The sequence below is a fragment of the Miniopterus schreibersii genome (genome assembly GCF_964146895.1).
Source record: "Miniopterus schreibersii genome assembly, chromosome: 11".
Taxonomy (NCBI): domain Eukaryota; kingdom Metazoa; phylum Chordata; class Mammalia; order Chiroptera; family Miniopteridae; genus Miniopterus; species Miniopterus schreibersii.
In genome coordinates, this window is record NC_138111.1 from 64,438,253 (window position 1) to 64,451,327 (window position 13,075).

Below are 13,075 nucleotides of genomic sequence, written 5' to 3' on the forward strand. Positions count from 1 at the left end.
CAGATTGATCCTGGCTAGACCTGCACCTGTGCTTACATTAAACAATACAGATCGAAGCTTCCCACTATACCCGCCGAATGCAATACTGATTGTCAAACACTGCTCGGAGGGAGAGTGCTATCAGACTCCGTGGGGAGCTTTGCCCACACACAGCTCCCTGAGCCCCAACACTAGAGCTGCTGATTCAATAGGTTCTAAGTGGGGTCCAAGAAGCTGTATTTTCAAAGAAGTCCCAGGTAATTCTGAGGCATGGCCAGGTTCTGTAAACGCTGGCTTAGTGTGTGTCCCCGGCTTGCTGTGGAAACAAGGCCCAGAACTGGACGCAGAGCTAGGTTTCCTGTGTCTTCTTCGAATCTCTCACACGTAAAACACAAAGTTTACATTTTGCCTCTACACATTTTCTGGAAGGCAGTAACTGAATGATATCTGCGGAGTGTCTGCAAAAATGCAGCAATAAGTATATATTGAATTTACATATGAGACACTTTGTACTTTTAGGAAACTGGGATTCAGCTTGTTGTCAGTTAGCACGCAACATATAAATTCATTTTCTGTGATCTGGCTTTTGCAGTAACAAATTTAATTGGCATCTTCTCTGACTCTGGAGGATGTGAAGAGAAGAACCTCAATAAATTAATAAATGACAGCTTTAGGTTTATCAGCGATCGGGGCTACAAAAGTAATAGCAGAAGAAAATATAGCAAAGCAAAAATAGAGCCATTTATTCTGGTGCAGTTAAATTCAGGGAAACGGGGCAGTCAGCGAAATGCCAGAGTCGAAGATGCCGCTGCAGAGGGTTTCTGGTCAGAATAAAGGAGGCGGCAGTGTTTTAATTAACCGCACGACGAATACAAAAAATGACCTTAAAGCGAAACTTAAAAGGTATTTTAATGAGCTTTTGGCAGAGACTGCTGATGAGACTTTTTTTTTTATAAGCGAAGAGAAATGTCTTAAAATTAACCAAGGCTGATGATCATCATATTGGAATCATATTTCAGGGAAATAAAACCCTCAGCTGAAAGTTAAGCAAAAGGCCCAGTAGGAATACTGATCAGGCTGGTGTCTTACTCTAATAACTCTAAGAGGCAGGTTCCCGAAGTCTAATTATTACGGCACTGCCCCTCCTAACTCTCTTTCCGAGACAGCATCTCTGATTTAAACACACACACACCATGCGCAGGCCTCACCCCGCGCACGCCCCTCACCCCCACCCCAGGTCACAGGCGTCCCCCTCCTGCTCTTCCCTCCTCCCCAACGGTTCTTCAGACTCTTTCCTGATCCCAGTTCCAGGAAAATATGTACAAACATCTACCATCTTTTTTAAAGCTTTCACTTGCACTAGACTTCTAGTTTAACGTAATGCTTGCTACCAACTTTCTAAAAGACCTCTGTAGGTGGGCAAACAGCCTCCATTCTGGCTTGCAAGCCCCTGCCCCCCAGCCTGGAGGGCTGGAGGCTAGAATCCCCCCTGTCGGTCCACAGTGGCTCCCAGCGCTGCGGTGAAGGGCCCTCTGCCTTGTTCCCCCTCAGCCCTCTTCCTCCTGCTTTATGTGTTCCAGGAGTGACCGGAATCTTCCATCTCACTCCTCGCTCCCTTTCAGTACTGATGTGGCATTCTCCCTATTGTGGTATTTCTCTTGTCATTTATAAAGAAAATTTTTTAAAAACTTGCGAGCTCAGAAAAAGCCCTTAGAATTAATAAATGATTATCGTCAATACATTAATTATAATAAATAAGAACTGATATGTTTATTAAGTAAAAGGCTGACCTCTGACTCGTTTCTCTAAAATTGCAATGTAGGTTTTGGGTTCCTCCAGGACCACTTAGTGGTTTGTCTTGAAAATTCCAGACATGCTCAGAGTTGTCCTGGGAGGGAAAGAAGACATTGGGTGTCTCAGTTTGGTCATTGCAAGACTGGCTTTGGTCATCTCTAATAATTGCTCTGCGTTCTGGGAAGACCTGAAGATTAACAGCAAGGATGCAGTAAGAGATTTTATATTAGAGCTAGGTAAATAAGTTATATAAATTATTTAAGAATAAAAATATGATTTGCAATAAAGAAACTGGAAGTTTCTTAAGCATTTTACCATAACTGTAACCCGTGAACTCTTAGCTAAACCTTATGTAGCCCAGTAGCTTTGCCAAGTGGGGAGTAAAAGATTCAAGGAAAATCCCTCATTTAGAATTCCTTGAAAAGTGCAGTCAGCCTGGGGTCTCAGTCTAGACTCTAGATTGAAGCTGAGATGAGATGCTATGACAGAGACCATGCCAAAGCAATGCACACCAAGTGCCTTTCAACTCAGAGTGTGGCTCCGAGGACCAGTAGCTTGTTAGATCCTGGAAGCTTGTTAGAAAGGCGGAATCACAGGCCCCACCCGAGACTTTTTGAATCATAATTTGCTTTTTTAACAAGATTCTCCGTGTTTGAGAGGTCTGCCTGGAGGCATCTTCTCTAACTGGGGTTATATAAAGTGGCACAGTGGCATCTTTAACTTCTCCAGCTTTGCACCCTCCTGGGCCATTGGGGTTACTCATCAAGGTAGGCACTGGAGTGATTTCAAAGACCAAATTAAGTGCTGTGGCCCCAATTTCTAGCAGCAACCACACAAACTTGGCAGGGGGAGATGTCCTGAATTCTACTGAGCTAATATTAGAGAAAAGGCAGACTTCTCAGAGTCCCATATTAGTCAATACTCTGAGTTGCAGTGGCAGAAAATCCAACTCAAACTACCTTACACAACTAGTTACACAGTTCATGTAACTAAAAAGTCTTGTGTAGATGAAGTCTAGGCACAGCTGGGTCCGTGTATTTAAACAGTGTTAGAGAAAGCTGCCCACCCTTTTTCAACATCTGCTTTCTTCTCTGTTGGCCTTTTCTCTGGAAGGTTGTGCCTTAGCACAGCTCCCAGTTCCAGGTCTACCTCCTCTCAGCTCTAAATCCTCAGAAAAAGAGAAGGCTTCTCTCCCAGCAGTTTCCTAAAACTCTGGAAATGAGTTTTATTGGCTCGGTTTTCTCCAGTTTGGGTCACATGCTCACCTGAACCAATCACAGCGGACAAGTGGATGTGACTCTTAGTCACAAGCCTACTCTTAGAACCAAGAATGAGGTCACACGCCAAGGAAAACTGGGGAACTGATGGCAGAGGAAGGGAAGACTGATTCTGGGTTAAAAAAGAAAACCAACAACTGTTCACTAAGGCACCAATCTACTGAAATCTGCTACTGCTCTTTCTCTACACAGATGTGCCCTCTCCAAAAGCAACAGCATGGCCATTCCTTAAAGCAATCGCAGTAAAACTGCAGGGCAAAGAACTGGACCCTCCCCCAAGTGTATTTTCCTTGTCATTTTGGGGGTGTTTACTGTTTTATTATAATCTCTACAACATAATAAATTTAAAATACATTTAAAGCTATGTCAATTGGTAGAACTGCTTGCTTACTTTTTCAGAGAGGTAAGGCTTGACCCAACTACCTAATGCTTAAGAAAAGTGAAAACCATCAGCCAATGAAAATATAGAAGAAAAGTCATCGTAACTGTGATTAGAGCTCTGGGCAAGGCTGTGACATTTATGCATTTTGTTCCAATCAGTGTCCAGTACTATCTTCTATGAACTAACACGGTAGGTTTTAGCTTTGGTCAAAGTTCCCAAAGATCCCTAATGCCTCTGGGAAGTGTGATTTTGCGTCAAGGAAACACTGATCACCCTTTGTATCTGAATAGTCTGGATACAGAGCTGTGGGCCTCATTTAGAGATGTTCAATTTTGTTCCCCACTACTCAACTCTCAAGTGAACTATTCTGTACAAATCTACTTTAATTATGTATTAATTTCAATATTATTACATGCAGTACACAACTGCTACTCATTAAAAATTAATCGGGATTCTATCGGTTTTATTTAGTATTCATTATAAGGCAGCGTTCACTTTTTTTTAAAAGGCCTCTAGATAGATGCCTTGCTCTACATAACCACGAGGTGATTTGCTAGAAATAGAAATACCTTAATAAGAATTCTGCCTGCCTTTTCCTTCCCTGCTCTCTTTAGCAGCTTCCTTCACAGCCATCAATAAGGAACTGGCAGCAGGAGGGATGGGCAAGGACCGCTTCGGGCAGCATTTGAGGGCTCTGCTGTTCTAGGTGGTGGCTGGTGCTAGGCTGCCAGGATTCTCTACTCGCTTTGCTAGTAAAAGGAAATATTCTATGTCCTTGTCTTCAACAGCCCTGCTCTGAAGATTCTGCAGCAGGGATGCCTTTGTTTAGGTGTTGAGAAGAAGCCCCCATGCTCTATTTCCCCGTGTCTATTACAGGACTTTTCCACGCAGATAGGTGTGAAGCAAAATAATAATAATGCTTAAATTGTGTGCCACGAGAATCACGTGGGATTAAAAAAAAAAATTTAAATCTCAAGCTGCTTTCTTTTGAATCTGAAAACAATAGCTAACATTTAAGGAGACCTTACTGTGTGCCAGTTACTGAGCACATATCTTATTTAGTCCTGAGGTGAGTACTCTTGTTACACTCACAGTGAAGTTTGTGTTGTTTTCATAATACACATGTTCACAATTAGTGAGCAATACTTTCACAAAACAATATGCTAACCCTGAACTCACAAAGCCAAACAATTTACAGAGAAAACTAATTTTTGCAGCACAGTTGTGATCTCTTCTGATAGCATCAAATCAACTTTAAAAAAATAAGCTAAAGGATATATACTGGCTTGGACATTCTTTTCTTAATATAGGAATTGATGCCTCACTTTAGGCTATTTCATGAAAATACTGGCTTTAAACTAGAACTGATTCAAAGAGAAATTTTAAAAAATAATACTCGTGGCTGTTCCTTAGTGAGCGACACTTGAACAGGTCCCCATGCTACATTTTCTTTGAGTTTCTCCTTGGCTCTAGTTAACAAATGAGTGGAAGAGATAAAAAATGTGCTGGGTGCCCGGCCAGGCATAGGTCAGCAGCTGTGCGTTGACCTAGGATCCAGGAGATCACAGTTCGATGCCTGGTCAGGGCACATGCCTGGGTTGCGGGCTCGGTCCCCAGTCGGGGGCTTGCAGGAGGCGGCCGATCAATGACTCTCTCATCATTGATGTTTCTCTCTCCCTCTCCCTCTCCCTTCCTCTCTCTAAAATCAATAAAGATATATTTTTTAAAAATGTGCTGGGCTAATGTATTAGTTGACTTCAGCCAACATAAGTATAAAATAAAATACCCGGTAAAGGATAGGGAGTATGATTCAGGACAGTATAAGAAATCAAAGTCAGGGAGCATCCAGGCCTGAAGAAATCACGGGAACAGGAATGGGACGTGGCTCATCTGTGACACTTTCTACTCTGTTTGCAGACCAGTTTTCTCTGCCTCTCGCCCACGTAACAGAAAATGGTCCGTCATAACTCCCAAGTCTAAATGGTATATGTTGGCCACATAGGAAACTATGCTCTCTCCCTCTTTCTCAGGGCCAGTTTTAAATTCTCGAGATAAATAATGTGAAAGGCCCAACTGGAATCCAATGTCCAACTCTGGACTCTTCAACTGTGACTGGAAGGTGGGGTCAAATAGGACATAATGCCTATAGGACCCATCGATGCAGGTTGGAAGACCGATGCCAAAAAAGAGGGAGTAGCTGAAATGGGTGGATGCCCTAAAGGATGTTTTGTTAGTCCAAGTTCTACAGAGAAACAGAATCCATAGGATATTCGCTCTAGCTAGATAGGTAGATAAATTATGAGTAATGGGCTTACACAATCATTGAGGCTGAAAAGTCCCAAGATCTGCAGTCAGCAAGCTGGAAACTCAAGAGCCAATGGTTTAGTTCTAGTCCAAGTTTAGATGGTATAAGTTCCCATCCAAGGGCTGGAAAAGCCCAATGACCCAGCTTTAGAGTCAGGCAGGTGAAGGTCCCTCTTATTCAACACTTTTATTCTATTTGGGTATCAGTGGATTGGATGGGCTCCACCCACATTAGGGAAGGCAATCTGCTTTACTCAGTCTACCAGTTCAAAGTGAACCTCATCAAGAAAGTAGCTCATAGCCACACTCAGAATAGTGCTCGGCCAAATATCTGGGCGCCCCATGGCCCAGTCAAGTTGACACATGAAATTAATCATCACTGCCAACAACACAGTCTGTTATGGAATCTGACCATATAGACAGAATTAGAATATATATTTGATATTTTAATTTCTTACAATATAAATAATGTCAACAATTAAATTTTGTTAATATAAAATTAATTGCTACTTACTTGGAAGGAAAGTGGGATGTCAAAAAGTATTTCTAGAGTCCAACTGATCACAGATTCCTCTCAAAAAAGAGATTGGCACAAATAACCCCAACCAGTTTCCTCACCAAAGATGATGAAGTAATGACGAAGGAATTCCTCAGATTCAGACACTTTCAGGTCTTTTGGAGATTTCAGGCTTTTTTATGTCATCATAGTCTTCTGACTTAAAGATGTATATGCATGCCCCGACTCCAGATCCAAACTGATAGAAATTAACTTAAGACTTACCACAATGTGAATGTGATGATTTTTTGCAGTATCAAGATTAAGCAGAATTAAAAACACAACGTTTTAATTCTCTAGTGTGAAGATAACTTATTAGTCTGTTGCTTGCATTATTAAGCAAGTTTGAAAGGTTAAGTACTCACATTCTAAATTATAAAATAAAGGTTAAGCTCATCCATCTCCTTGTTGCAGAAAGGATGTGTGTTAAGAGGAGGAAATATCAGTAATTTTGGATACTTATACTTTAAATAACTTATAATCATTTATTCACCGAATACTTGAATGCCTACTATGTGGTACAGTTGGCCCTAACTGTAAGAGATTTACTTCAAATGCAAAATATATGTCTTTTTTAGGTTGAGTTATTTGGCTCTATTAAATATTAGTGATATTTAAAGCCTTGTCTTTAAAACAAACCAATAATATTATTTTAAGAATATGTCAATTTTTTAAGTATTGAGCATTTACATACTCAGAATTATTCTGAGAAAATCAGGTTATATCTTACTCATTTTCCAGATGCAGAAAAAAATAAAAGAAAGAGCAAGCTAGAGAGAGAGAAAGAGAGGCTACGATCGAGCAGATGGGGCAAAATGTGAACAATTGGCAGAATCAGATAAAAGAGTCCAGGGGAGTTCTTTATACAGATGCTTCTCAATTTATGGTGAGGCTGTGTTCTGATAAATCCCCAATAAACCCACCATAAGTTGAAAATATTGGACGATGAAAATGCATTTAACACTGCACTCCAGAGTACCAGCTGTTTGCCCTTGTTATCACGGCCTGCCTGGGAGCTGCCGCCCGCTTCCACTGCCCAGCATCAAGAGAGAGCATCGCACTGCACGTAGCCAGCCCAGAAAAATCAAAATTCAAAATTCAAAGTACAGTTTCTATAGAACGCTTTTGCGCCATCATAAAGTCGAAAAACAGTAAGTTGGAAACTACCTGTACTATTCTTGCAACTTTTCTGGATGTGTTTAAAACTATACCAAAATTAAAGTTAGCCTCAAAATAAACATATTTAAAAATAGTACTACCAAACATACAGCAATTGTACTTCTGGGCATATACCCAAAGGAGATGAAGTCACTCTTTTGAAGAGATATCTGTACTTCGGTGTCCATTGCAGCATTATTTACAATAGCTAAGGTATAAAAACAACATAAGTGTCCCCAAATCATGTATACACACTTTGAATAATTATTCATTCCAATGGGTTAAATCTGAAAAGAAAGAAACATCAGTTGAGCTATCAGCTGTTAAAGCGTGTATTCATTTTTTGAGACTCCCTGTATACATTATATATGTAATCAGATATATATGTGAATATTATGCAGCTATCAAGAGGAAATCCTGCCATTAGTGACAACATGGATGGGCCTTAAGGTCATTATGCTAGGTGAAATAAGTCAGACAGATAGACAAATACTACATGGTCTCACTTATATGTAGAATCTAACAAAACGGAATCACAGAAACGGAGAAGAGACTGGTGGCTGCCAAAGGCAGAGGGGGAAATGGGTTTAGATGGTCAAAAGGTTTAAACTTCCAGCAATAAGATAAATAAGTCCTGGGGATGTAACGTACAGCGTGGTGACTACAGTTAACAATAATGTATTGTGTATTTGAAAATTGCTAAGAGAGTAAATCTTGAAAGTTCTCATCACAAGAAAAAAATGTAATTATGTGAAGTGACAGATTTAACTAAACATTGTGGTAATCATTTTGTAATATATACATATATCTTATTATGGTGTACATCTCAAACTAATACAGTGTTACATGGTTATATGTCAGTTACATCTCAATAAAACTGGGAGAGCGCCCGGCCGGGCGTGGCTCAGCGGTTGAGCATCGACCTAGGATCCAGGCGATTGGTGTTCGATTCCCGGTCAGGGCACATGCCCGGGTTGTGGGCTGCAGCCGATCAATGACTCTCTCATCACTGATGTTTCTGTCTCCCTCTCTCCCTCTCCTTTTCTCTCTCTAAAATCAATAAAGATATATTTAAAAAAAAAAAAAACTGGGAGAGAAAAAGTTAATAAAGTTGGTAAGTTGATAAACCAGCCTTAAAGTCAGTTTGTGTCAATATAAGGCAGGCCACCATCCGGGAGACACTGGGTCATTTATGGAATCATGGCATTTGCTTTTACTGAACCTAAATTTTAACTTTCCCCCAATGGGAAATGCATGGTAGCCATTGCTTACCTGTCCTGGACCTCTGGACAGCTTCAGAAGGTTCATGGATGAGCTCTCGGGCTGTGCTGGGCCTGCTCCGCTTGACTCTGTCTCCTCTTGGGGAGTGTCACATCTGGGGGCCTCCCAAGGGACACCAACGAATCTGTCACTGGGGAAGACATCAAGTAGGATCAAAACTGCATTCAAACTAAAAGTTATTCAAGTAAAACTAAGTTGATGAACCACATTTAAAAGCCGAGGCAACAATTTTTTCCCTTTGTCACGCAGAGGGTGGGAGGATTAATTAGCTTGTTTTTGTAAAACACTTTAAAGATAAATTGTGCTGTTCACTTGCCAACTGTCATGCTTATTCTGCTCATTTGCTGTGTCCTACATAAATATTCAGTGGTTTCCCTGGGAAAGTAACTCTTGTTTAATCAGACATCATCCTTTTCTTATTAGTAGATAGCATAAAACAGCCAAATTTCCCCCCTGAACTTATTGTTATTTTTAAAAATGCCTCCAAGGTAGTTTCTTGTCAGCCAAGCAATAATCCACGAATAACTCATTAATTTTTTATCTCTCTTAGCAATGAGAACCACATAATATGGCAGAACATATACGTTAGTGATGCTCCTTCAAGCTGAAATGGTTGCTGATTTTCCTCTGCACCATTGTGGTCACCGTCACATCGGTCATTGCCAAAGGGAGCTTGTTAATACAGAAGACACCGTAAGATTCTGATTCATTCAGCTGATGCCACTGACCCTAACACATGCCTTATTGCTGGAAACCCAAGTTGCACAAATTAAGAGAAAACACTCTTGGTGTTACCAAAGCACTAATTCTCAGCTAGCGTGTTTCATGTTCTGCCAATTAATCTATTTGGTGAGAAGGCAGAACAACTACCGACACCTCTTTCCATTGTAATTTCTGCTCTTAAGTGAGATCAGCGCAGGCCCCAGGCTCTGGCCAGGGCTCTCAGCCCTGCTGCGTGGAGGGTCTGGCTGGCTTTGCTCTTGACCTGCATGTCCCTGGACCTCTTTGAGCAGCCTTGCGGGAGGAGCATCTTGGCCTCATGGGGCGGCAAGGGCAGGCCCAAGTGCACACACAGCACCTGGCACTGAAAGGCGAAAGGGCAGAAAGCTAGCAGATAATCCCTGGCAAGTAAGGTTGGCAGAAAAGTAGCAGGAAGTGAGCAAGGCGGTGATGATTAGGAGAAACCCTGTGTACACAGTCACCTTCATGGGCCACAGGATTATATGTCTGTCACACTTGCTGGAGAAAGTGTGAACAGAGAAATGGGAGCCTAAATATATTTTCAAGTGTTGCCAAGAAAACTCTGTCCCTAGTACTAGCTCACGGTCCAGCTACTTCAGAACTCCTAACCCAAGGAACATGCAATTAATTCAAAAACACTGGGTAATTTCCTTCTGAGGAGAAGCCTTAATGATTTGGCCAGCTCTGCCTTCATCAGTGGAAAGACCCTGGATGAGAGGTCAGGCTCCAAACATAGAAATGGAGGAAGCTACACTTGGCCCCGTCACAGTTGTCTCTATTGCCTCAACCAAACCAGAAAGTCTGACCCAACTTTTCCCTCCAAAATGTCTCACAGCCACAGGTGGCAATATCGAGGTTGCTATCATTGCTTCCCTTCCCCAGGGCCTTGCCCTTTTTTCAGGCTGTGTGGCCTTAAACCTGAGCTCTTCCTTCGAGAAGCAGGCCTCCTTAGGCAGGTTGAAGAGCCAAGTCTGGGCCCTCGTAAGAGTTACGTTCACTCAAAGGGTTGGAATGGTGCAGAGGGTAAGCCCCGTGCTTAGAGACCAAGCTGGCATTAGATCCTGGGCTCTTTCACTTAAGAGCCGTGTGGCCTCCAACAAGTTAATCCACATTTCTGAGGCTCAGTTTGTTTTCTCACTTGCAAAATAAGGAAATAGTTTTGCAATAATTAAATGAGAGCTATGACCATATTCTTCATCCTAAAATGCAATTATATTTCAATGTGGGAACAGCGAACTTGACGTGAATGAAAAAGTGGCTGACCTTCAGAGTATAGATTTATTCGTACAATAACGCATCACTCTGTCCTTGAGCATCATAACAAAAATTTGAGTGAAGCCATCCTTAATTGATAATCTAAAGACGTTTCTAACCCTTCGTAGCCATATTCTGTTACGCATTTTTCTTTTCCAAAACCTGTGCTCCTGAGCTTAACTTTATTGGCCATTTCAGGTTGGCAACGAAATTGCTGAGCATTCGGGGCTGAGCTGCTGTCTCTGGTTGTGCGCTGGTGATGCCCTGGCAGCCGTGGAAAACATCATTCATGTGGTCCATAAGGACACGTCTGAAAACACCTCATTTTAGTCAATGAATCAACTAGTGCTGGAAACAAACGTGTTCTTCATGAAAACTACCGGAACCTGGTGCATAAGGACACATTTTCAGTCCCCATGGGATCAATGTCTGTATGATGTGTAACTAGGTTAAACCAACCTCTTCCCTTCAAAGATTTTGATTTATTTAAGAATGTAGGGCTGGCTGATATTTTTCCCTAGTATGTTTTTATTGATCTCAGAGGGGAAGGAAGAGGGAGAGAGAGAGAGAAACATCAACGATGAGAGAGAATCATCCATAAGCTGCCTCCTGCACGCCCCCTACTGGGGATCTAGCTCCCAGCCTATGCATGTGCCCTGGCCAGGAATCGAACTGTGACCTCCTGGTTCATGGGTCAACACTCAACCACTGGGCCACACCAGCCAGGCAGGCTGGCTGATATTTTAATGAAATAATTGTTTGTGATCATAAGTATAATTATTTTCGCTGCTAAAAGAGACAATGAGAAAGATACTTGGACTTTATTATGGTTTTAAAGAAACATCTGTTCTCTTGGATATTCTATTGCTGTGACCAACAATTAGTGTAAAGCAATTCTAAAACTCAATATTTACTTTCTAAATTATATATATATATGTGTGTATATGTACACATATATATACACATATATATACATATAATTATTCAAAGTTCAATCAGCCTAGAAGAAATATTTTCTGCAAAGTAATATTAAAATCACTATTTTTATAAAGTATTTTTAAACATAACACATTTAACTAACCGTAAAATATAGAATACACATTACAAACAATTCTGGAAGGAAAAGTGAGCATATAAAAAAAGGCTATTAAAATCACACAATCACATATACTATTACCACCCAGAGATGACCTCTTTAAACATTTTTTCTATTTATTCCCAGCTTTTTTTAAATGATATACATGTGCATATGTAATTTTTCTACAAATTCAAAATTATCCAGTCATATATATAATTTTAATAATATCATTAACATTCTATGAAATGCCTTCAAAATAACACCATTAATGATTGCATGTTAATATATTTTTAACTATTATAAATAGTGTGATGTATATCTTTCACATAAATCTTCGATGAACTCCTGATTTTTATAGGATAAATCCCTAGAATTTTCAGGGATCCATAAAGGACTTTGTCACACACTGTCAGTTTTCTTCCATAAAGTTCATGCCAATATACATTCCCACCAGAAAAGTTAAAAGCATTCATTTATCACATTTTCATCAGCACTGTATATTTAAAAATATTTCTATCAATAAAATCAGTATCTCAAAGAGATGGCTGCACTCCCAGGTTCACTGTGGCACTATTCACAATAGTCAAGACATGGAAACAACCCAATGTCCTTTGAGACGTAAATGAATAAAGAAAATGTGGTAGCAGGGTTGGCATGGCTTAGTGGTTGAGTATCGACCTAGGATCCAGGAGATGGTGGTTCCATTCCCAGTCAGGGCACATGCCCAGGTTGCGGTCTCGATCCCCAGTGGGGGTGGTGCAAGAGGCAGCCGGTCCATGACCCTCTCATCATTGATGTTTCTATCTTTCCTCCCCCCTCCCTTCCTCTCTTTGAAATCAATAAAGACATATTTTTTAAAAAAAGAAAAAGAAAACGTTGTATACCATGGCATATTTTTCAACCATGTACAGAAAGGAAATCCTGCCATCTGTGACAACATGAATGAACATGAAGGGTACTATGCTAAGTGAAATAAGCCAGACAGAGAAAGACAAATATCACGTATATGTGGAATCTTTAGAAAAAAAAAAAAAAAAGCCAGTTTCAAAGAAACAGAACAGAATAATGGTCGCCAGGGGCTGGGGGGAGGAGGAAATGGGGAGATGCAGGTAAAATGGTTCAAACTTTGGTGACTATAGTTAACAATACGGTATTGTTTAATGACAGTTGCTAAAAGTACATGGTGCCTGTTCTTCCAGACATGGAAAGAAGCAGTAAACTATGTGAAGTGGTGCACGTGTTACCTTGGTTTTGGTAACCGTCCCAGCATG